Here is a 25,449-nt window from a genome sequence, read left to right as displayed (position 1 = left end):
TTTTATTAAAACACCCGCCCCATCCCTCAATCAATGCACTCACAGCAAACAATATATTAAAAGGCTTTCAATATGCTAGAACCATATGCTGATCGAGACCTCACCGCTCCGCTCCCGCTCCTCTGTTATGCTGGATCAGTCACAGATGTCAGCTCACAACGGGCAAGGATATGGGGATGCGGCTCTTACAGCTCTGAATGATGTTGTCCGGGTGTCCGCGTGCTCACGCCCTGACATGTTTCACCATAACACTGGCTTCTACGGCTTCTACGGGAGAGCCAAAATTCTAGAGGGGGGAGTGAATATTGTAGCCAAAAGGGCTAAAACACTAGGTAATCATCTTTCCCCTAGTCTCTTTACTAGCACCAACAAAAAGACGTCTGAAACGTGGTTGCACTTAAAGGGCAACTTTAAATGTGGTGTTAGGGACTGCATTACTTGCCCCCATATTTTGGGTGGAGATACTTTCAAATCCTCCATTGAAAATAAAGTATATAAAGAAGCCAGTGTTATGGCGAAACATGTCAGAAGCCAGTGTTATGGCGAAACATGTCAGGGCGTGAGCACGCGGACACCCCGACAACATCATTCAGAGTTGTAAGAGCCGCATCCCCATATCCTTGCCCGTTGTGAGCTGACATCTGTGACTGATCCAGCATAACAGAGGAGCGGGAGCGGAGCGGTGAGGTCTCGATCAGCATATGGTTCTAGCATATTGAAAGCCTTTTAATATATTGTTTGCTGTGAGTGCATTGATTGAGGGATGGGGCGGGTGTTTTAACAAAACTGTGTTGATATACTGCCCTATGAGCCTCTTTCTTGCTTACATTTACTGCCGGTGCACTGGAGTATGTGGATCTCTTGGTATAAGGTGTTCAGATTGGGGAGATTCTGTGCCTAAACGATCGTGGAGTGGTCTGCATTTGGTGTGATCGGTGGATATTCAAAGGCTCTATTACAATGATTTCTGGTGAGTGAGCAATACCTAGGGGGGTTAACGTGGTGTGGTGGAAGTTATCCTTTGATCTTCATCCGTGGATTCACTCTCCTGAGGACTTTTTTGACTCATTCACATATGTGGACTTTTAAACAGGGTCTTTAGCGCTGCTTGTGTTGAACCTTTCTTATTCACTGACTTCTGAGAGAATTAACACATGTTTTTTTGATTATAGGAACACAATACCTGTGCAAGCACACTAGAATGGTGCAAAAACGGCAAATGCGCACTAGAGAGACACAACAGCCCTGCTTGCACACCAGGAGAACCCAATTAACAATAATTAATAAACACGCACGTGCGCAGGAAATAACATTATCATGAAACTTTCTCATCTAGTGGCCTCATCTCACCAGTTTATGGGATTGATTTTCAGGTTAAACCATCAAAAATTGGAGGGACAAGCAGGTGGAGTGGAACTTGTCAGGAATGCTAAAGTGCAGAAAACTAGTAAGGACCCCATGAGTACCCCTCCCCCCGTAGACCGTCTTCCTGCATTCCTAATGTCAGTCTATTGGAAAGCAAATCCGATCTTTCCGCAATCAAACTCCAATATTGCAAAAATGTAAGATTAGTGCCACCTTGTGGTAACATGGAGAGAATCACAAAGGAGACCCCTGTACTGCCTGTGTATAATGTACAGACTAGGCTTACACATACACAGTGTGACAGACTTCCAGGGGGTGCCGATGTGGACTCTGAGTGGACGGCATTTCCTTTGCATTGTCATGGACAGGATCTGAACTGAGGATACCAGTGCTGCAAGGCAGAAGTGCTAACCACTAAGCCACTCCACTGCCATGATCTCAGCGCTGTTCCTCAGTTTGCTCTGCGCATTATAAACTATTCCATTACGTCCTGCTGATCTCCTGCAGCCTCTATGTAGCCACTTCACAATTATACACAATCCAGTGATGGCTGCCTGGCATCAGTTTCCTGATGGTGACAACACTGGACTTTGCGCTGAAAAAGCCATACTAAGCTTGTACGACAACGCAAGAGCACAATTGGGGGACAGGGACAGAGCGTTGTCACCCCATACCAGGAAATGTCTTATATGGCAGGATCACCAGGGAATATTTTAACCACTTAAGCCCCGGAGGATTTGGCTGCTCAAAGACCAGGCTCTATTTTGCGATTTGGCACTGCGTGACTTTAACGGACAATTGCGCGGACGTGCGACGCTGTGCCTAAATGAAATTGACGTCCTTTTTGTCCCACAAACATAGCTTTCTTTTGGTGGTATTTGATCACCTGTGCGATTTTTACTGTTTGCGCTATAAACAAAAAAAGAGCGACAATTTTGAAAAAACAACAATATTTTTTCACATTTTTTTTATATGAAGTCCCCCCCCCCCCCCCCCAAAAAAAAAAAAATTAAAAAATCAAAATTTTTTAACATTTTAGGCCAATTTGTTTTCTGCTACATATTTTTGGTGAAAAAAATCGCAATAAGCGTAATTTGATTGGTTTGCGCAAAAGTTATTGCGTTTACTAACTACGGGAAAGATTTTTGTCATTTTTATTGTTTTTTTTTTTTTTAACTAGTAATGGCGGCGATCTGCGATTTTTTTTTGTGGGGCTGCGACATTGCGGCAGACATTTTTGACACTTTTGGGGGTACCAGTGACATTACTGCAGTAATCAGTGCTATAAATATGCTCTGTTACTGTAAAAATGACACTGGCAGGGAAGGGGTTAACTTTATTAGAGATCAAGGGGTTAAGTGTGTCCCTAGGGGTGTGCTTCTAACTGTAAAGGGGCGTGGCTTTTGATGTAACCACAGAGACATACGATCCTACATAGGAGGATCATATGATCTCTACAGTTACATCAGGGAGAATGACAGACGGCTTTGTTTACATCAGCCGCCTGCCTTTCTCCCTCTCCAGCGGGAGATCGAGAATGGCCAGTGGACATCGGAGCCGCTGGTCAATCGCACTGGGATGGCAGTGAACGAGCGGGAGCGCGCCTCCGCGACGCGCTCTCGCCCCCTATTGGATCGCGGGCGAGTGATGTACCCATACGTCACTTTGCCCGGGGGGGGGGGGCTGACCGCCGCAGTATATGTACTTGGGGTGGTCGGCAAGTGGTTAACGAATAACTCCACTCTTGTTGAGAAGAACCCCCCCCCCCCCTTGGGTGATCTCTGTACATTGCAGGGATTGTAGCAAACCTTGTTGTAGATTCCTTCCTTTTGTTATTCTGAAGAAATCATTGTTTGTTCCTCTGTGTCCATGTGCAAAGTGAATGTGAATGGGAGTGACTTTATAATTATCAATCAGCTGCTGCACCTGCAGGGCTTTAATGAAGAAAGTGGCAGGGTCTGCATCCCTGTAGACGTGATTTCCTATTCGGAGTATCTCACCAAAAATGTGATGCCCAAAAATCTGACTTGTATCTCAGTGCAGACTTCTGGGAAAATCAGCGAGCCAATCACACCAGCAGGAAATTGCGCTCTGTCTATATGTGTATACAGCGCCTCCAGGTGGCCATATTGCATTTTACAGAAAATTACAGCAACTGCAGATTAAAAACGGAAAGGTCATTTTTAACTGCTTGCCGACCGCCCGACGCAGATGTACTACGGGCAGGCAGCCGCTTCCAGGCAAATCGCCGTACATGTACGGCGCTTGCTCTGGGGAGTCTAGGGGGCGAGCGTGTGCCACTGGCGGCGCGCTCCCGCCCCCGCTCGTCAGCGGAGAAGCCGATACCGCGGGCAGGCGCCTCAGATTGCCACCTCGGATTGCCGTCTGACACCCGCGATCGCTCCCCGCTGAGAGAGAAGGACGGTTGGATGTTGTAAACACAGCTGACCGTTCTTCTCCCTGGAATGATCACAGAGCTCCTGTGATCCTTCTATATAGGATCACATGTCTCTATGATCATTTCACAAGCCACGCCCCCCCCCCACAGTTAGAATCACTCCCCTGGGCTCACATTTAACCCCTTGATCACCAACAAGGTTAACCCCTTCCCTGTCAAAGTCATTATTACAGTAACAGTGCATATTTTTAGCTGTAGTAATGTCACTGGTCCCCCCAAAAGTGTCAAAAATGTCAGTCAGGGGTCCGATCTGTCCGCCACAATGTCGCAGTCCCGCTAAAAAAAAAAAAAATATCGCAGATCACCACCATTACTAGTAAAAAAAAAAAAACACCACAACAACAAAAATGACATAAATCTTACCCTTAGTTAGTAAACGCAATAAATTTTGCGCAAACCAATCAAAATACGCTTATTTCATTTTTTTTACTAAAAATATGTAGCAGAAAAATTGGCCTAAAATGTAAAAAAAAAATGGATTTTTGTAAAATCTTACCGTAAAATCCTTTTCTCTTAGCTCATTGACAGACGTAGTCCTCGGTGATACAGCACCTTCGGGTTATGTTGCCTCCACAGGAGTATGACTAGACAGGAAATAAAATGCTCTGGCCACACCCTAGGGGCAGTCCCAGAGGGTATATCCTCTCTCTCTCTCTGCCTCAGCAAATCAGTTATGTCATAAAAGCAGTCTTTAGAGAATTTAACCTAACCCAACTCAAAAAAACAGAGGGGCGGGTACTACGTCTGTCAATGAGCTAAGAGAAAAGGATTTTACGGTAAGATTTTACAAAAATCCATTTTTCTCTATCGCTCATTGACAGACGTAGTCCTCGGTGATACAGCACCTTCGGGAAGTCCCAGAGCAGTATCACAAATGAGGGGTGGGAAAATGGAAATCAAATCCAAATCTAGAAGGCCCAACCGGTGCCAACTAGAAGTTTACAATGCTCATCCTTAATGATGAGACTCAACAAAAAAATTTTCAAACAGAAAAAAACCCTTGAGGTAGACCACTGGTCTCCTCAAATTGCGGCCTGCAAAACCTTGCGGCCAAATGAGGCATCCGCCGATGCCATCACATCAATTTTATAAAATTTTGTAAAGGTATGTACCGACGACCAGGTGGCCGCTTTACATACCTGGACCACTGACGCCTGATGGCGAAAGGCCCAGGAAGTACTGAGCGCTCGAGTGAAGTGCGCCCTAACAGGGAACGGAGGATTCCGACCCTTAATAGAATAAGCCTGTACCACCGTCTGACTGATCCATGTAGATATGGTCGCGGCAGACACAGGCAACCCCCTTCAAGGGCTATCCGTGATCACAAAAAGTGAGTCCGTCTTACGAAAACCACTTTAGGAAGGAAGGATGGATTCGGAAGAAGAACCACCTTATCCCTATGAACCACCAGATCTGGGGAACGACAGGATAATGCGGCCAGTTCTGACACCCTGCGTAGAGAAGTAATGGCCACCAAGAAGACCACCTTCTGGGAATGTAAGCAAGGGAATCTCCCTAATATCTTCAAAGAGAAGTTTCTGAAGAACCGACCACACTAAATTAAGATACCAGGCGGTAAGGGTGCGCGCACTGGCGGAGCCAGATGTCGCACCCCCTGGATGAAATTCCGCACCAAGGAATGATTAGCCAAAGGTTTCTTGAAAGAATATTGCTAACGCCGAAAACCTGACCCTTGATCGTGCTCAAGGATAGTTTCTGCTCAACCCCTTGTTGCAGACAGACCAAAATTCGGGTCACCGAATAGGTCTGTGGGGGAAATCCAATAGATTCACACCATGCAATATAAGACTTCCATGTGCTGGAAGTCGCTTTCCTTGCTTTAACTGGAGGTAGGAATAACTGAAGCTGACACTCCCTTGTCCTTCAGTACCTGGGTCTCAATGGCCAGGCCATTAAGCCAGCGACTGTAAAGCAAGATGGAAGATCGGTCCCTGAGACCGCAAATCCTCCCTGAGAGGAAGTCTCCAAGGAGCGTCCGCGACTAGCCTCGCCAAGTCGGCGTACCAGGCTTGACGAGGTCCGTCCAGAATTTCCAGAATAACTGGAATTCCCTCCACCTCTATCCTGCGAAGAAGTTCCCGCAGCAACTTGAGAGGATGGAAGGCATGCCGTAGCTGATACTGCCCCCACGGGGCGATCAGCGTTTCTGCTGCGTCCGCTAGAGGATCGTGGCGCGAGCTACAAACCTCCGCACCTTCCTGTTAGGCCAAGGTGCCAACAGATCCACATCCGGGATGTCCCAATGAAGGGACAGCTAGGGAAAAAACCTCTGGATGAAGAGGCCATATGCGATTGGATCCGAATCGGGCTGCTCTAGAGCTGCTCGATCCAGTAAATCAGACAAAATCTGATCGCTCTCAGTTCCGATACCCTTATTGGTAATCTGGATACTATCGGAAGAAATGACTTCCCCTGGTTGAGCATCGGAGACTTCCTGGTCCGCTCGCTCAACCGGATCCGATTGTCCAGGGAATCGGAATTCTGATTCCATTAAAAAAGAATCTCCTTCAGGAGAATTCGGGTATGAGACTGGGTATACGGTACTGCCTCTAAGAAGGCCACCATCAGTCCCAGCCAATTGACGGACAGCAACATCCGAATCGTTGACTGAACCTTCTGGAGTTTCCCAGCAAGGAGAAACTCTCTTGCCCAGGATGTATCCAACCTTAGGCCCAGATAGTTCAGTCTCCTGGTGGGAACCAGGGATGATCTTTGGGAAAGTGAAAAAAAAAACGCTGATGTCCTGCGATGATGGGGATATAAAGATAGGCATCCTATATGTCTATGGACGCCAGGAAATCTCTTTTATGCAGGGAGGCCACCACTGTACGGATGGACTCTATTTCTTCCAAAGTCCAGATTTGGACGCACCTTGCCCTCTTTCCTGGGCATTGTGAATAGGTTCGAATAGAACCCCTGAAACCGTTCAATGTTAGAAGGGCAGAATCGCACCGGTGGAAGTGATCGAAACTCGATCCTGTGTCCTCCAGAAACCGGTGAAGACATCCCCCCCCCCACCCCAGAGATGGGTAGGGGCGCATCAGGCTATATTCTTCAGGCTTGGCTGAGCCGGACTCTTTGTTTACCCGACCAGCGCCCTTTGAAACCCCTCTAAAGGGGCTTTGGAGGGTTTCGCCTTATCGCCCGCCCTCGCGGAACAAACAACTCTATATGAGCAGAAAAGGAAGGTCCTCGTTAGTTACGAGGTCTTTTTATCCTAACAGTCTGTGGCAAGACAGCAGGTGGTACCGTCTATCCTATAAAGAGGAATTCCTCAAACGGATAGCACCTAGCCATGCGTTTGGAAATAACAGGGGTTCGTTTCAAAACGACCCCATTTGGGTAAAGGAAAATCCTTCGCCCTTTTGGTAGGCTAACAAGTACCAAAAAGGAATCTCAGTCTCAGCTACCTCTGCCGGTGTAACCTCAAGACTAAAGGTTTCCCGGACGGACACAACTAGTGCATCCACCACTCTTGTGCTATGGCGGAGGCAGAAACGTGCTCCTCACTGCTGAGGAGATATTACCTGAGACAACAGCCCCCTAAGAGGGACCTGCAACTGCATTGACCAGTTCCGAATCCGTATCTGAAGTATCTGATAAACAATAGGGGTAGGCGGGGGTCGCTACTTGACCCCCGTCCCTGACAGGCCACCTCCACCCGGGATACCAAAGACTCCAAAATTGCCGATAATGCATTAAAAACAAGTGGGGTACTGGAGGGTCCTGCGGCCACCTTGAGGGGATCAGGTGGGGATACCTATGCGGCAGGGTCAATGATTATACAAGACACTTGCCAGCGACAAAAAATGACAAAGTAAAAAAAAAAAAAAAAAATTTTTTTTTTTTTTTTTTTTTTTTTTTCTTTTTTTCTTTGTGTCCCCCAGTCGCAACAGCGCCCCTCAGTGTTACCTGCCTTTTTGGACCCCACAGAGAGAGAGACAGACCCCAAGGCTCATCCCTGATGCACAGAAGTTTTCATCAGCTTGCTCAGTGCTTGTCTTGTTACAGACAGGAAGTCTTTGGCCCTATTTCCTGGGTAAAAGAGGCGGCTCCGCCCCTTAACACGCCTGCCGGCTCCTCCCCCTGGCTCCATGAGGTGTTTGAGTCACCTCAAACATGGCCGCCCCCATGCTGGAGACACGAGGCTACACCAAAATGGCGGCCTCGTGCGATCTACCAGACAATGGCGGCGGCCTGCACAGAATAGCGGCATGTCTGCAGAAGGATCTCGGCCTCACAACCCTTCACCCTCATGGTGGTCAGCGTGGTCGGAGGTACCGGACCCTAGCGGGCCTTATGCGGTCCGCTGCTTAGCTGGAGGAATGATCTGGAATGCAGTATACATGTATAGACATCGCCCTGTGGCTACTGACAGGTAGGATACCTTATACTATCACAGTAAAGTTCTAGTACTGCCACTGACTACAATCATTTACACATCTTTACAATTAGATTGTCAGCTCCCAAACCAAGCCTCCTGGCTTCTTGTACACAAAAATCACACTCAATTAGGGGGATCTGTGACATGTTGTAGGATAGAGGGGAACCCATCCTTACCATTACAGAGAGGGGCCCGCGTTCACCACAAGACCCGTCAGGGGGAAAGGGGGAACATACTACTCACCATACCGGAACCAGGCGGGCGCCAACTCCTGACAGTACCCCTCTCCACCGAGGTAGGAGGGCTGTCGACCAATACGGGCGCCGTGACTCATGGTCTTTGGCGTTTCAGCGAGACGTTTAACTCGCAGGGTCAGTCCCCGTCCAGTGGGACTATGTCGCGGCCGACCCAGCGCGGAGCTATGGCCTGCACGCGCTCGTAGGCTGAACTGGGGTGACCACTGGATCTCAACATCCAGCCCGTCGCCCAGTTCAGCTTTCTTGCTTGAAGATCTCACAGGAACACTGGAGAAAAAAAGCTGTCTAAAAAATCTTTTCTAAGAAAAAAATCCTGCCAGGACCGAAGATCCCAGCAAGGTATCTAGGTCCTTACTCCTGACTAGACAGAAAAAAACTGATTTGCTGAGGCAGAGAGAGAGAGAGGATATACCCTCTGGGACTGCCCCTAGGGTGTGGCCAGAGCATTTTATTTCCTGTCTAGTCATACTCCTGTGGAGGCAACATAACCCGAAGGTGCTGTATCACCGAGGACTACGTCTGTCAATGAGCGATAGAGAAATTTACATTTTTTAAATTTTTTTTGGAATGTTATATAGCAGAATGTGAAAAAAATATTTTTTTCAAAATTGTCGCTCTTTTTGTTTTATTAGTGTAAAAAATAAAAATCGTACAGGTGGTCAAATACCACCAAAAGAAAGCTTTGTTTGTGGGGAAAAAAAGGACGTCAATTTAGTTTGGGTACAGCGTCGCACGACCGCGCAATTGTCCGTTGAAGTAACGCAGTGCCGAATTGCAAAATAGGGCCTGGTCATTAAGGGGGTAAAATCTTCCGGGGCGGAAGTGGTTAAGAACATACAATTACAATATAACTACTGTTACAATTCTATATATTATTTTTTTTTACTAAATTTTTTCCCCACGAAACTGGGAGTTGCCCTTTAATGATCGCTGCAAGTAAAAGGATTGGAAATGACATTGATTGATTGATTCTGCGTGTAGTCGGTGTGACATACCTGAAGATGAGCGATGGGCCCACGGTGCATCTGGGTGAGGGCGGAGTCATCTAGGCTGCCGAGGCGTTCAATTGGCTCCTTGCCCCAGGGGAAGTCGTACTGTATGAGGGTCATTTTCCTTCCGTCTTCGTCAGGGTGGTCACCGCTGCTGAATCTGAACGGCAACTGAGCAAACTGGACACAGAGGGGGGGAGGGGTGAGAAAATAGCACCGTACAGTCAGGTCCAGGCATGCTTTCTCAGCATTTGGTCATATGTAAAAATACATTTTATAATATATATATATATATATATATATATATATATATATATATATATATATATACATACATACACTGCTCAAAAAATATTAAAGCAACACTTTGAAAACACCTCAGATCTCAATGGGGAAAAATATCATGATGGATATCTATACTGGTATGGACTGGGTAATATGTTAGGATCTATACTGGTATAGACTGGGTAATGTGTTAGGATCTATACTGGTATAGACTGGGTAATGTGTTAGGATCTATACTGGTATAGACTGGGTAATGTGTTAGGATCTATACTGGTATAGACTGGGTAATGTGTTAGGATCTATACTGGTATGGACTGGGTAATGTATGAGGATCTATACTGGTATGGACTGGGTAATGTGTTAGGATCTATACTGGTATGGACTGGGTAAAGTGTTAGGATCTCAACTGGTATGGACTGGGTAATGTGTTAGGATCTATACTGGTATGGACTCAGTAATGTGTTGATCTATACTGGTATGGACTGGCTAATGTTTTAGGATCTATACTGGTATGGACTGGGTTATTGCGTTAGGATCTATACTGGAATGGACTGGCTAATGCGTTAGGATCTATACTGGTATGGACTGGCTAATGTTTTAGGATCTATACTGGTATGGACTGGGTAATGTGTTAGGATCTATACTGGTATGGACAGGGTAATGTGTTAGGATCTATACTGGTGTGGACTGGGTAATATGTTAGGATCTATACTGGTATGGACTGGGTAATGTGTTAGGATCTATACTGGTATGGACTGGGTAATGTGTTAGGATCTATACTGGTATGGACTGGGTAATGTGTTAGGATCTATACTGGTATGGACTGGGTAATGTGTTAGGATCTATACTGGTATGGACTGGGTAATGTGTTAGGATCTATAGTGGTAACTACTGGGTAATGTGTTAGGATCTGTAACGGATCTTAGTACCCCAGCTGAGCACATCCGCCGGACCTGTGTCTCCTGTCTTCCAAACGCACCCACAGCCTGCGGAGAAGCCATATCCAGCCCTTAACCCCTCAATCACGAGACAATCCACACAGGTGTTGAGGGTTAACCATGCAGAGCTTAAACTGTTTATTACATTCCAAGACACAGTTTTACACACAGTTAGGGAAACTCCCTTTAGCCTGGCCACAGAGGGGGAAGGGGACAAGGAGCAAGCCATTGGGAACTGAACATTTTTACATTGAAACAGTCTCTTAATACACACCCCCTGCGGAGAAATGTCTCCAGCTCAGACCATTGTCCACACAATTAGACACAGAAACAGGAGGGGGGGGGGGATGGGTTGTAACATTACATTACATTAACTCAATGCCATGAGTCAGTTGTTCAGAGGATGAATAAAGGGAAAATAAAATGCAATGTCCCAAACTCATAAGAAAATGACACAAAGGGGTTTACAATCCAGGGACAGGGTGATCCGTCACCCATAGTGATGGTTAGTACCGTCACATCTCTTCCCCCCAAAGGTAGACTAATCCAGGTACTAGACCTCCAACTGGTCTGTGCCTGAGTTAGTCAGGTAACAAGTCCCAAAGAGTCAATGTCTGTTTGCCTGGATAATTTGTCGGCGTTGCCGTTTTGCTTCCCAGGGCAGTAGTGGACGGTAAAGTCAAAAGGCTGCAGTGCCAAACTCCAGTAGCTTCTGGCCCATAGTCTGTCAGTAGGAGGCTTGCGCACAGTCCCCTCCAAAACACACAGTGACAGTGGGTTCTGTCACATGTCTCCCCTTTTAAAAACAGACTAACGAGGTTCCTGACCCTCAACTGGTCTGGACCTGCGTTAGTCACAAACTTCCACCCCAGGCAACCAGGAAAAGTAAAAGTATGACTCTGGCGCTGGGGAGCAAAATTGCACATAGTGTCTCCCATGAATAAAAACAGCCGCTGCAGAGTGGGAACAGCTGTCTGCACTCCTCTGATCCGGGGCTGGGTTGCAGATATTGGGGGGAGCTGAATAATCCTCTGCCCTGATGCCAGCACTTCCGCTGGTAGGGAATGGAGGCTGGTAGGGCTATGCATTTGGGGAGAAAACGGTACTTGCTTTTCTCCTGGTGTAGTTACCAGCCGCTGAGAAGATATCTTGCAGGGACTGTCTCCCGGATTCTTCATCTCTGGTTCTGATGCTGGGCAGAGACCATCAGTGCTCTGTCCTGTAGCCAGCGCTTTTGCCGGGGGGATAAACACTGGGGTAGTGTCCAAGTGCTGGGGAAACGGCTCACTGAGGTCACCCCTCGGACTCGCTGGATTTACCTGTGAGGGTGGGCAGAGGCCAGCGGCACTCTGCCCCGTAGCCAGCGCTTCTGCTGGGGGGATGAACATTGGGGTAGTGTCCAATTTTTGGGGAGGGAGAATTGCTTCCTCTACTCCCGGTGGGGATATCTGCTGTTGGGAAAACAGCTCACGCGGATCCTCTCTCAGACTCTCCGGATCCAACTCTTTTTCTGATGCTGGGCAGATGCCAGGGGCACTCTGCCCTGTAGCCAGCGCTTTTGCCGGGGGGATAAACACTGGGGTAGTGTCCAAGTGCTGGGGAAACGGCTCACTGAGGTCACCCCTCGGACTCGCTGGATCTACCTGTGAGGGTGGGCAGAGGCCAGCGGCACTCTGCCCCGTAGCCAGCGCTTCTGCTGGGGGGGATGAACATTGGGGTAGTGTCCAATTTTTGGGGAGGGAGAATTGCTTCCTCTACTCCCGGTGGGGATATCTGCTGTTGGGAAAACAGCTCACGCGGATCCTCTCTCAGACTCTCCGGATCCAACTCTTTTTCTGATGCTGGGCAGATGCCAGGGGCACTCTGCCCTGTAGCCAGCGCTTTTGCCGGGGGGATAAACACTGGGGTAGTGTCCAAGTGCTGGGGAAACGGCTCACTGAGGTCAACCCCTCGGACTCGCTGGATCTACCTGTGAGGGTGGGCAGAGGCCAGCGGCACTCTGCCCCGTAGCCAGCGCTTCTGCTGGGGGGATAACCACTGGGGTAGTGTCCAAGTGCTGGGGAAACGGCTCACTGAGGTCACCCCTCGGACTCGCTAGATCTACCACTGAGGGGGGAGGTGTTGGGAGGGCATACTATGGGGTATCAGGAGGACACACACTGGGGGGGCTGGGAGGACATACCATGGGGTGTCAGGAGGGAACACACTGGGGGGAGGTGTTGGGGAGGGCATTCCATGGGGTATCAGGAGGACATACACTGGGGGGGGGGGTTTGGGAGGGCATACCATGGGGTATCAGGAGGGCACACACTGGGGGGGTTGAGAGGACATAGCATGGGGTGTCAAGAGGGAACACACTTTGGGGAGGTGTTTGGAGGGCATACCATGGGGTGTTAGGAGGGCCACACATTGGGGGGAGGTGTTGGGAGAGCATTCCATGGGGTATCAGGAGGGCACACACCAGGGGGTATTCACAATGCTTTATTGAGCTAAATGAAAAGGACATGCATTTCCATCTGTCAGCTAACAGCACCTCTATGCTAAGCTGCAGTAACTCAGCAGACGTAGCATAGAGGTCCTTGTAAACGAATTCACCATGTACAGCTAGCTGAGCCTACCTCCAGGAACATTCACTCGGCTCCCTCTGCTCAGCTGCTCACACTTCCCTCTTCCAGGCAGGCGCGATCTCCGTGGTCAGGTACATCCCCATCCTGCCCACTCACGCAGCAAGCAGCCTGCAAGAGATAGGCTGGAAACCTGCTGGGGGAGGTACAGGGGGCGGAGTGTCAAGTTTCTATGTGTAATGGCTGTGAGTTGTCCCGACCGCAGCTCTGATTTCCCGGGGTGCGCTCGGCCTCACAATCAGTAATATTTTCTCGGGGGGAGCAATTGCCCCTTTGTCCCCCCCGCCGAACCCCGGAGACTGACTCACCGAACCCCTGGGGTTCGATCGAACCCAGGTTAAGAACCACTGGTCTAGCCTGTAGAGGTCTGTGTGTCCCTCCATGGATACGCCTCCCCCAGACCATCACTGACCCACCACCCAACCGGTCATGCTGAACGATGTTACAGGCAGCATAATGTTCTCCACATCTGTCAGGAAAGAAAGACGCCTCTAAGTGCAGTATTAAAAGGATTTATTATTTGGTGCAAGCGATTAAAAAAAAAAAAAAAACACTTACAAGATGGCAGAGAGAACAGGCATGTATTAATTGTCCTCTTCTGGTTTGCTGTGTCCTCTGTCTGCTGGGTGAGGGAGGATGAGAGAGTTGTCCTGCAGCTGTCTGGATTCCCTGGTGACGTGGAGGAACGAGGAAGCGGAGAGGCAGATGGCGACCCAGGTTCCAGAACCAAGCTGGAACGCACACGGCTGATATGCCCAACGCCTTCTTCCGACGCCATAACGCAGGGCTTGACAAATTTTCCTGAAATCTAGGAGCCAGCTAAAAAAGTTAGGAGCCAGTTTTTTTTTTTTTAAACTAACAACCAAGCTTTATTTAATAAAACGGATACTAAATTTACACATAAATACGACTAGAACCCCACTCTCCTCTATAGCACCTTTGGATGAAAACAGACTGTCTGTCTCTTTCCATCCGATGCCATCTGATTCGATCCACGGGATGGATAGAAAATAGAACCACCATCCGTCTGCTTTTGGTGGACAGGATCAGATGGCGGCAGATTACTGCTCCATAGAGGAGAATCAAGGGTCCGATCAGGTCTGCCTGAAAAACTGACAGGCGGACCTGATCAGACAGCCCGTGGGAAAGGGGCCTTCGGCTGTGGCATGGCAATGAGGAAAAAAAAAAAAGGATATATATATATATATATATATATATATATATATTTTTTTTTTTTTTTTTTAATAATTGGAAAAAAAAGAATTTTTTTTTAATAATTAAAAAAAAAGAAAAAAATATATATTTTTTTTTTTTACATTTAAAAAATAAATTAAATAATAATAACCACACTCCCTGTCAAAGGTAACTAACTGGACAGGGAGATGGTAATGAATGAATTGAGAACAAAAAGGCAGTGGAAATAGTCATTACAACAGTCATTACTCCCGGCCTCCACAAGAGGGCGCCAGTTCCCCATTGGAAGCCTGTCACCTCATGTAGGCCAAAAAGCCGGGGCCTCAATTTTCGGACGGCCCGGAAGTCCGTGCACTCCGTGCGCGGAAGTCCGGGCAAAAATGACAGGACACCTTCTGCAGGGCACCCCCAGGCGCGAGGTCGCTAATTCTAGTCGCAAATGCGACCTGGCGCCCGGGGATTGTCGAGCCCTGCCATAACGTGTTTCAGAGCATGTGCGGCTCCTTCGTCAGACCTAAGCCCATGTTTGTTCAGCAGGCACAGAGTCAGAGCCTTGTGTTCAAACTCTCCGTTGAGAGCCAACTGACGACCTCCCGGCCCTTTCGACTTCCTCTGTCCAATCAACGCCTCACACAAGACCATCAGGATAGGATAGTCTTGTGAGGAGTTGATTGGACAGAGGTAGCCAAAAGGGTCGGGAGGCCATCGATTGGCTTTCGGAGAGTTTGAACACAAGGCTCTGAGCCTGCTGAACAAACATGGGCTTAGGTCTGACGAAGGAGTCTCACGTGCTCTGAAACGCGTTACCGCCCAACGCTTTCCCCTGACGCCATACAGGCCACGAGCGTTGCAGCTTGGTTCTGGAACCCGGGCCACCATCTGCCTCTCCGCTTCCTCGTTCCTCCACGTCACAAGGGAATCCGGACCGCTGCAGGACGGCTCTCTCATCCTCCCTCACCCGGCAGACAGAGGACACAGCAAGCCAAAAGAGGACAATTAATACATGCCTGTTATCTCTGCCATCTTGTAAATGTTTTTAATCCCTTGCATCAAATAATAAATCCTTAGAATTCTGCACTTAGAGGCGTCTTTCTTTCCTTATATGATCCTATAGAGCTGCTTCTCACACAAGTGCTGCCCTCAGTGCAACCGCTCTACCGCAACAAAGGACCAGACAGCCTTCCTCACCAGAGCGCTGTAAGGCTCCTGCGTTTTTATTATAGGCTGGATTTGCAGCTGCAAAATCTCCACTCAGTAGTCATGTAGAGATGTGTTGCATACCAGATCCAACTCTCCAGGACTCATCACCGTGGGCCTGTCAGCTTCAACATACAGATATATACACACTCAATGAGATGTTCCTGGAGTGATAGGATGTATATGATAGTATGAAGGTGATGTGCTGAAGGGACAGGTGTGAACAGTGACAAGGATGGTAATCACTTGATAGGTTTTGTATAGGAGAGTTCAAGATGGTATTTAGGAATGCAGATAGGTTAGTATCGAGTATGCTAACAGGTGGTGAGGACAGCAGATGACAAATACAGGATAGACTAACCCAGTGCAAGGATAGATAGTAGTAGACAGGAGAGCTAGCAATCTATGCAGCAGTGCAGATGATAGATGGTAGTAGGCTGAAGAGCTAGCAATCTATGTAACAGTGCAGATGATAGGATAGTATAGATGGGTAGTAACAGTCCTTAATGTACATAGGTAGATAGTGCAATAAGGTTATGGAGGGTTCCCCTGCGGGGTACTTATCACTTGTAATGTTAGTAGTTTAGAGAGGTCCAGTAGATAAGGGATGGTCCGGTAGCGAGATACAGGGATCAGTAGCGAGGTTCCGGTCTGCTCCAGGTAGAGGGAATAGCTGGAGGTTCCGATCGAGAGACAGGCTTGAAAGCATGTGGATAACAAGGCAGGTTGAACGAACAATGTGAGTGAGACCGCCGGCGGTTGAAATAGCCGCTCTGCGGCGCTCAGCAGTGACATCATCGTTCTTAAAGGTATATGCGTACCACCTGAAGAGAAAGGTGGGACGCATTACAGAGGAAAGTGGTGATTAAGGGTACCGGAGGTACCAGAATCTTACAGTACCCCCCCCTTAAGGCCGGCTCCGGAAGGCCTATAGGACAGGTTTCTCTGGGTGTTTCGAGTGAAAGTTCCGTATAAGTCTAGGCGCATGAATATCAGAGGTATCTAGCCAGGTGTTGTCTTGGGGTCCATAGTTCTTACATCTTATGAGATACTGGAGTCTTCCTCTATGGATGAGAGAATCCAAAATTTCCTTGATCTCATACTCTTCTCCGCCTTCAACTTGTATTGGAGGTGGAGGCAAGATGGTAGGCCTTATTCCTTGGTTAGGAACATGGGGCTTCAGTAGCGACACATGGAAGATGGGATGGATCTTGAGATCTGCTGGTAGGGTGAGCTGTATTGCAGCTTTTCCGATAAGTTTTTTAATTGGGAACGGTCCCGAAAATAAAGGTCCAAGCTTCTTGCTAGGGATTTTTAATCTTAAGTTCTTTGTCGATAGCCAAACAAGGTCCCCAATAGCATACTGAGGAGAAGGTCTTCTACGAAGGTCATAGTACTTTTTTTTGTTGACTGTGAGCGTGTGATATAGTGGTATTGAGTAAGCCCAAAGAGTCTTTTATTTGGGTAAGGTAATCCGAGGCTACTGGGTTACTCGATGGCAGGATGCGTGGTGGAAGAAGAGTGGGATGAAACCCATAGTTCAAGTAGAACGGACTTTGCTTCGTGGTACTGTGGGTTGCGTTGTTGTAAGCAAATTCTGCTAGAGGAAGGAGATCCACCCAATCATCCTGCAAGTATGATGTGTAGCAACATAGATATTGCTCAATGCACTGGTTGACTCTTTCAGTCTGTCCGTTGGTCTGAGGATGGTAGGGAGAAGTGAGCTTTCGCTCAATGCGTAAAATTTGACAAAGTGCTTGCCAAAATTTAGAGATGAATTGTGAACCACGGTCGGACAAAAGAGTTTTTGGAATTCCATGCAACTTAAACACATGTTTCATCAGTAGTTCTGATGTTTGTTTAGATGAAGGTAGTCTACGGATAGCAATGAAATGTGCCATCTTTGTCAAGTGGTCCACTGACACTAGGATGGTATTAAATCCTTTAGAGGGTGGTAGTTCTACTATGAAATCTAAGGATACAACTTCCCATGGAACCTGGGGTATTGGTAGACTACAAAGTAGTCCAGATTGTTTTGTGGTGTCAGTTTTGGACCTTGCACAGATGTCACATGAAGAAACAAATTTTTGTACAGACGTCTTCATATCAGGCCACCAAAACTGCCTGGTGAGCAAATTAAAGGTTTTCGTTATACCCATATGTCCTGCCATGGGCACATCATGCGATAACTCCAAAATCTTGGTGCGCATAGTAGGGGGTATGTAGAGTTTGTCATTGTAATAGAGGAAGCCTTCTGCATCAGTACTTAGTTGTGGTGGAGGTGAATCCATTCTTATACTGTGCAAAATCTCTTCCTTCAAGGAACGGACAACACCAATAATGCGTTCATAGGGTATTATGGGAATGGAAGGGATTTCGGCGCAGTTATCTTCGGTTAATCGTGATAGCGCATCCGCTTTTTTATTTTTGTCTGCAGGCGTGTAGGTCACTAGGAAATTAAATCTTAAAAAGAATAATGACCATCGCACCTGCCGGTGGGAGAGAGTCTTGTTAGTCTGGAGGTATTGAATGTTTTTATGATCTGTATATATGAGTATTGGTAACTGGGTACCTTCGAGCAGATGTCGCCAATTCTCCAGTGCCAGTTTTATGGCAAGCAACTCCTTTTCACCCACTGGGTAATTCACCTCTGGGCTGCTTATTGATTTTGAAAAGAAAGCAACTGGGTGGAGTGATGAAGTGTTTGTTGGTCGTTGAGAGAGAACTGCTCCTACTGCCATATTTGACGCATCTACCTCTAGAATATATTGGAGGGATGGGTCTGGATGGCGTAGTATGGGAGCAGAAGTAAAGCTTGATTTTAACAAGCAGAAAGCTTGATTTGCTTCTTCTGACCATTTGAATGTTTTTTTTATACTTGTCAGTTGTGTGAGAGGTCTAACAATAGCGGAAAAGTTCTTGATGAACTTCCTATAGAAGTTCGAGAATCCAAGGAATCGCTGTAGGGCCTTACGAGTTGTTGGTATAGGCCAGTCTTGAATACAGGATATCTTACTCATATCCATCTTAATTCCAGTTTTGGATATGAAGTATCCTAGAAATAATATTTCTTCTTTATGAAATAGACATTTTTTTAATTTCACATATAGTCTGTGTGAGAGCAGTCTGGACAACACAAGTCTTACATGTTTTATGTGTTCAGGCATAGATCGAGAATAAATAAGTATATCGTCTAGGTATACTACAACACAGACATCAAGTAAGTCTCTAAAGATGTCGTTTATGAATCTTTGGAAAGCTGCGGGAGCATTACATAGCCCGAATGGCATCACAAGGTATTCGAATAGTCCGTATCTGGTTCTGAATGCTGTTTTCCACTCATCCCCGTCACGGATTCGGATTAGGTTGTATGCCCCTTTCAGGTCTAATTTGGTGAAATAAGTAGCCCCACGCACCTGTTCAATAAGTTCAGGGATGAGCGGCAAAGGATAGCGATCCTTTATCGTAATCGTGTTTAATTGCCTATAATCGATAATAGGCCTGAGACTGGAATCCTTATTGCGGACAAAGAAAAGTCCTGCAGCAGTGGAAGAAGTAGAGGGTCTAATGAACCCTTTTGTCAAATTCTCATCCAAGTATTCCTTGAGATGAGAAAGTTCATCCTGTGAAAGGGGATAAACATGACCGAAAGGCAATTTGCTGTTAGGGAGTAGATCGATAGTGCAATCGTAATCCCTATGGGGAGGCAACACTTGAGCATTTTTCTCAAGGAACACTTCGGACAGATCCAGATAGCATAGTGGTGCAATTTCATCAGACACCACAGACAGAATCTTCCCATAAGATGGGAGGTTACACGTATTCTCACAATAGTGAGAAGGGAAAACCAAAGTCCGTTTTTTCCAATCTATGATTGGTTGGTGTGTGTGTAACCAGGGAAGTCCCAAAATAATAGGAAAATGGGGTGAGGATAGTATGTCAAAGGTGATGGTCTCCACATGTGATTCGTTGGTAGTGGCAAGGAGTGCCTGAGTCTGGTTGGTGATTGGACCAGAAGACAGTGGAATACCATTAATGAAACTAACAGAAACAGGCTTAGATTTTGAAATAATAGGTATTTTATTTAAGGTAACAAAGCGTGTATCAACATAGTTTCCACAAGATCCAGTGTCGACCATAGCCTTGGTGGTGATCCTAGTTTGGTCCCACTGTAATATCAAACGAACAAAAAGATAGGGGTTAGAGAAGGAAGTCGCCAATCCTCCCAGCAAGACATGTGAACACCCACCCTCTTTCCTGCGGACAAGGGGACAGGTGTTTATCAAATGATCCGAGGATGCGCAGTACATGCAGAGATTTCTGGATGTTCTTCTAGCTCGTTCAGTAGTCGTTAAAGGTGGGCGTATGGTTCCTACATCCATGGGAGTAGGGTCAATGGCCAAAATCTGAGAAGGACTAGACAATGGCATTCCCATCTTTTCAGCCCTTCTTTCTCGCAGTCGTCTGTCGATGTTGATACTAAGTTGTATCAAGGCCTCCAAGGTGCCAGGTAAATCCGCTCGGGCGAGCTCGTCTTTAACAGCTTCCGATAACCCGAGTCTGAATTGAGTTCGCAAAGATGTGTCACTTGAGTGGGTAATTCTGCTGAATCCATTTTTAAGGTTCGTTCAATCTGTAACGCTCCTGCGTTTTTATTATAGGCTGGATTTGCAGCTGCAAAATCTCCACTCAGTAGTCATGTAGAGATGTGTTGAATACCAGATCCAACTCTCCAGGACTCATCACTGTGGGCCTGTCAGCTTCAACATACAGATATATACACACTCAATGAGATGTTCCTGGAGTGATAGGATGTATATGATAGTATGAAGGTGATGTGCTGAAGGGACAGGTGTGAACAGTGACAAGGATGGTAATCACTTGATAGGTTTTGTATAGGAGAGTTCAAGATGGTATTTAGGAATGCAGATAGGTTAGTATCGAGTATGCTAACAGGTGGTGAGGACAACAGATGACAAATACAGGATAGACTAACCCAGTGCAAGGATAGATAGTAGTAGACAGGAGAGCTAGCAATCTATGCAGCAGTGCAGATGATAGATGGTAGTAGGCTGAAGAGCTAGCAATCTATGTAACAGTGCAGATGATAGGATAGTATAGATAGGTAGTAACAGTCCTTAATGTACATAGGTAGATAGTGCAATAAGGTTATGGAGGGTTCCCCTGCGGGGTACTTATCACTTGTAATGTTAGTAGTTTAGAGAGGTCCAGTAGATAAGGGATGGTCCGGTAGCGAGATACAGGGATCAGTAGCGAGGTTCCGGTCTGCTCCAGGTAGAGGGAATAGCTGGAGGTTCCGATCGAGAGACAGGCTTGAAAGCATGTGGATAACAAGGCAGGTTGAACGAACAATGTGAGTGAGACCGCCGGCGGTTGAAATAGCCGCTCTGCGGCGCTCAGCAGTGACATCATCGTTCTTAAAGGTATATGCGTACCACCTGAAGAGAAAGGTGGGACGCATTACAAAGGAAAGTGGTGATTAAGGGTACCGGAGGTACCAGAATCTTACAAGCACCCACATCTCTCCCTTCCTTTCACGTCTGTCACATGTGCTCAGGGTGAACCTGCTCTCATCTGTGAAAAGCACAGGGTGCCAGTGGTGGAGCTGCCAATTCTGGTGTTCACTGAGGCAGGGCAGTGAGCACAGAGCCCACTAGAGGAAGTCGGGCCCTCAGGCCACCCTCATGAAGTCTGTTTCTGATTGTTTGGTCAGAGACATTCACACCAGTGGCCTGCTGGAGGTCATTTTGTAGGGCTCTGGCAGTGCTCATCCTGTTCCTCCTTGCACAAAGGAGCAGATACCGGTCCCGCTGATGGGTTAAGGACATTCTATGGCCCTGTCCAGCTCTTCTAGAGCAGTGTTTCTCAACTCCGGTCCTCAAGGCACACTAACAGGCCAGGTTTGCAAGATAACTGAAATACATCACAGGTGATATAATGTGCTGCTCAGTGATTTCAGAATTCTAGTCTGCATCTCTCCAAGGTAATACTTAAAATCTGGCCTGTTAGTGTGCACTGAGGACCGGAGTTGAGAAACACTGTCCTAGAGTAACTGCCTGTCTCCTGGAATCTCCTCCATGCTCTTGGTAATGGTACGGATTAATGTGCCATCGTGGAGGAGTTGGACTGCGTGTACAACCTCTATAGGGTCCAGGTATGGCCTCATGCTACCAGTAGTGACACTGACCCCAGCCAAATGAAAAACTAGTGAAAAACAGTCAGAAAAAAATGGGTAGGGAAAAAAATGTCAGTGGCCTCCACCTGTAAAACCATTTTTGTTTTGAAGGTTGTCTCCTTTTGCCCATCCAGTGCACCTGTTGGTAATTTCATTAACACCAAAGCAGCTGAAACTGATTAACAACCCCCTCTGCTACTTAACTGACCAGATCAATATCCCAGGAGTTTAACTGACTTGATGCTATACTCTGATTCAAAAGTGCTCCTTTAATTTATTTGAGCACTATATATACAATATATATATATATATATATATATATATATATATACACACACACACTAGGGATAGACCAATTACTGGCGTGGCCGATATGCACTTTCCCTGATATATCGGTATCGGCCTTGGAACTGGCCGATATTTTTGTGACTTCATTCTGCCTTCTTAGGCCGCCTCCCTTGCCTTGGACAGCCTCCTCTGGAGTCGGGCCTAGTCTAGCCACCCACCCACCACAGGATTCCAGACAGCCAGCCACTCACAGACAGTGTGCCAGCCAGCCAACCACAGGCCCTGTACCAGCCAGCCACCCACAACCCCTGTGCCAGCCAGCCACTCACCCACCACAGGGTGCCAGCAAGCCCGCCAGTAGGCATTAAACAAAAAATTAACATGTTCAGTACCAGATTTGTGTCAAAAATTGTCTTTATTTTTCAAAACTTTAAAATGTACAAAATATCGGCCCATATCGGCCGATACCGAAACATTGTGACCAAAATATCGGTATCGGCCCTGAAAAAAACATATCGGTCTATTGGGCCATACACACTATCAGATTATCTGAAGACTTTTGTCTGTAGACTTACCAAAACCATATAATATGAGGTCAAACCTGAACACTTTCAATTTGTATGCAATCCGGCAGGCCCTTGCACTACATAGAAAAGGTAAATCTGAAGGAAAAAGTCTTCAGATAATCTGATAGTGTGTATGGCCCTTATCTCTAATAGACACACACACATACACTGACTGCTCAAAAATTTAAAGGAACACTTTTTCTGGAAGAATGGTGAAACATTCCCACAGACACACTCCTAAACCTTGTGGACGGCCTTCCCAGAAGATTTGAAGCTGTTATAGCTGCAAAGGGTGGGCCAACTAAATATTGAACCCTACGGACTAAGACTGGGATGCCATTAAAGTTCATGTGTGTGTAAAGGCAGGCGTCCCAATACTTTTGACATAGTGTAGTTCTCTATGATGTAAGCTACACAGGTATCAGCAATGTTCCAACTCTGTTTAATGAATTGCTATTACAGCCTACTTGTGAAGGTTACACTATACAGAATGCATGCTCAACCTGGGGCCCTCCAGCTGTTGCGAACTACAAGTCTCATCATGCCTCTGCCTTTAGGAGTCATGCTTGTAACTGTCAGCCTTGCAATGCCTCATGGGACTTGTAGTTCAAGTAGCTGCAAAGGGGGGGCCAACTCAATATTGAACCCTACGGACAAAGACTGGGATGCCATTAAAGTTCATGTGTGTAAAGGCAGGCGTCCCAATACTTTTGACAATATAGTGTATCTCATCTCTTATAAATAACCCCCATAGATGTCTCAGCAATCACAGGGCGCTCACCTTCCTCCACCACAGCAGCTGTTGCCGCAGCCAGTAGTCCCGCCACTGAGCACAAGTCTTGGCTGAGCTGAACCAGACCAGAGAGGCCGCCGTCCTCTCCCCCACCCTAGAATATGAAAGTAAAATTTATCAACTTACAGGAACTTAATAACCTCATAAAAATCAATTCTACTCCTGAACTTTATCGCTTTATCGCTGTCAGTAGGATTCTATCTCTTGTTTTTAGGATTTTGCACCAGTTGATTAAATCGGTGGCCTGTGAACCCATGTGACCTCCAATCTCCTTCCCCGGTATTAATCAGAGCGCACACACCTGAGAGTTACTAACAAACTGCATTGTGGGTAAAAGACAAATGAGAAATACATTGTATTCTGCACACTAATTTAGACCCCCCCCCCCCCATTACTAGGTACATTACAAGATGGCTGACCTGCAGGTGCAGATCCTTGTTGTCTGAGATTGGATGAAAACATCTCCCCACCTCTGCAATACCAAAAGGCAACTTTCTGTTCAGGAGCTCCAAACAAGGGGGGTAATAATACAAGGCACCTAAAATTGGAAAAATATTTTAAAAAGTCAACATTTTCAGCCCCTCCCACAATGGTGAGATTTTCCCCCAGTAATTCGTGTCTCTGCCCCTCCCACAATGGTGAGATTTCCTGCAGTAGTTTGTGTCTCTGCCCCTCCCACAATGGTGACATTTCCTGCAGTAGTTTGTCTCTGCCCCTCCCACAATGGTGACATTTCCTGCAGTAATTTGTGTCTCTGCCCCTCCCACAATGGTGACATTTCCTGCAGTAATTTGTGTCTCTGCCCCTCCCACAATGGTGACATTTCCTGCAGTAATTTGTGTCTCTGCCCCTCCCACAATGGTGAAATTTCCTGCAGTTTTGTGTCTCTGCCCCTCCCACAATGGTGACATTTCCTGCAGTAGTTTGTGTCTCTGCCCCTCCCACAATGGTGACATTTCCTGCAGTAGTTTGTGTCTCTGCCCCTCCCACAATGGTGACATTTCCTGCAGTAGTTTGTGTCTCTGCCCCTTCCACAATGGTGACATTTCCTGCAGTAGTTTGTGTCTCAGCGCCTCCCACAATGGTGACATTTCCTGCAGTAATTTGTGTCTCTGCCCCTCCCACAATGGTGAGATTTCCTGCAGTAGTTTGTGTCTCTGCCCCTCCCACAATGGTGAGATTTCCTGCAGTAGTTTGTGTCTCTGCCCCTCCCACAATGGTGACATATCCTGCAGTAGTTTGTGTCTAGTGTTGGGCGAACGGTTAAGCCTCAGCAGGAGTTTGAGCTTATTATTAGCTATTCACCCCGTTCGGCAAACACCCAAATTTGCAGGGTGTTTGCTGGGTGTTCCCTGTGCTGCACAGCGCATTCTACGCAAGCTCTGCCCAATAAGGGTGCAGTATAAGCTGGTTGTAAAGGAGCGACCGGGAAGCCGGCTACAGCGTCCTTAACAACCAATGAGCCATCAGCGGTCAAAAAAAAACGGTGTGGGGGCCCCCCAAACCCCCCCCCCCCCACAATACATACCAGTCCCTTATCAGAGCATGCAGGCAGGGGAGTCAGGTAAAGGGTGGGGGTGGGGTGGGAAAATGATGAGTTTGGGCCCCCACCCCCTCCTGAACCATACCAGACCACATGCCCTCAACAGGCAGGGGTGCTTTGGGGCAGGGGACATGTTGAAGGGGACAAGGATCTCTTCCCCAAAATCTTGGGGTGTGGTTGTGGGGGGTCTGCGGGCATCAGAATCGGGTCTTGCCCGCCATATGTGAATGAGTATTGGGTACATTGTACCCCGACCCATTCATCAAAAAAAAATGTCAAAATTAACTAAAACAGTAGACAGGTTATTGACAAATCCTTTATTAAAAACTAAAAAAAACCCGCTGTCCTCTA

The 25,449-nt window shown here is 47.0% G+C and overlaps 1 pseudogene across 1 annotated transcript in view; it reads right to left on the bottom strand.

Annotated features, from left to right (window-relative positions):
* Window positions 1-223: 223 nt before the first annotated feature.
* Window positions 224-25,449, bottom strand: part of LOC309552515 — a 78,247-nt pseudogene continuing 53,021 nt past the window's right edge. Inside the window, exons 3-6 of the transcript in view lie at window positions 23,958-24,093; window positions 23,544-23,649; window positions 9,481-9,654; window positions 224-286 (exon numbers count right to left, since the gene is read on the bottom strand). The product of the transcript in view is annotated as an uncharacterized misc_RNA (transcript). The remainder of the gene's footprint in view (window positions 287-9,480; window positions 9,655-23,543; window positions 23,650-23,957; window positions 24,094-25,449) is intronic.

This window comes from Pelophylax lessonae, assembly GCF_965119305.1.
Source record: "Pelophylax lessonae genome assembly, chromosome: 4".
Lineage (NCBI taxonomy): Eukaryota > Metazoa > Chordata > Amphibia > Anura > Ranidae > Pelophylax > Pelophylax lessonae.
This window is presented reverse-complemented; position numbering and strand designations above follow the sequence as displayed.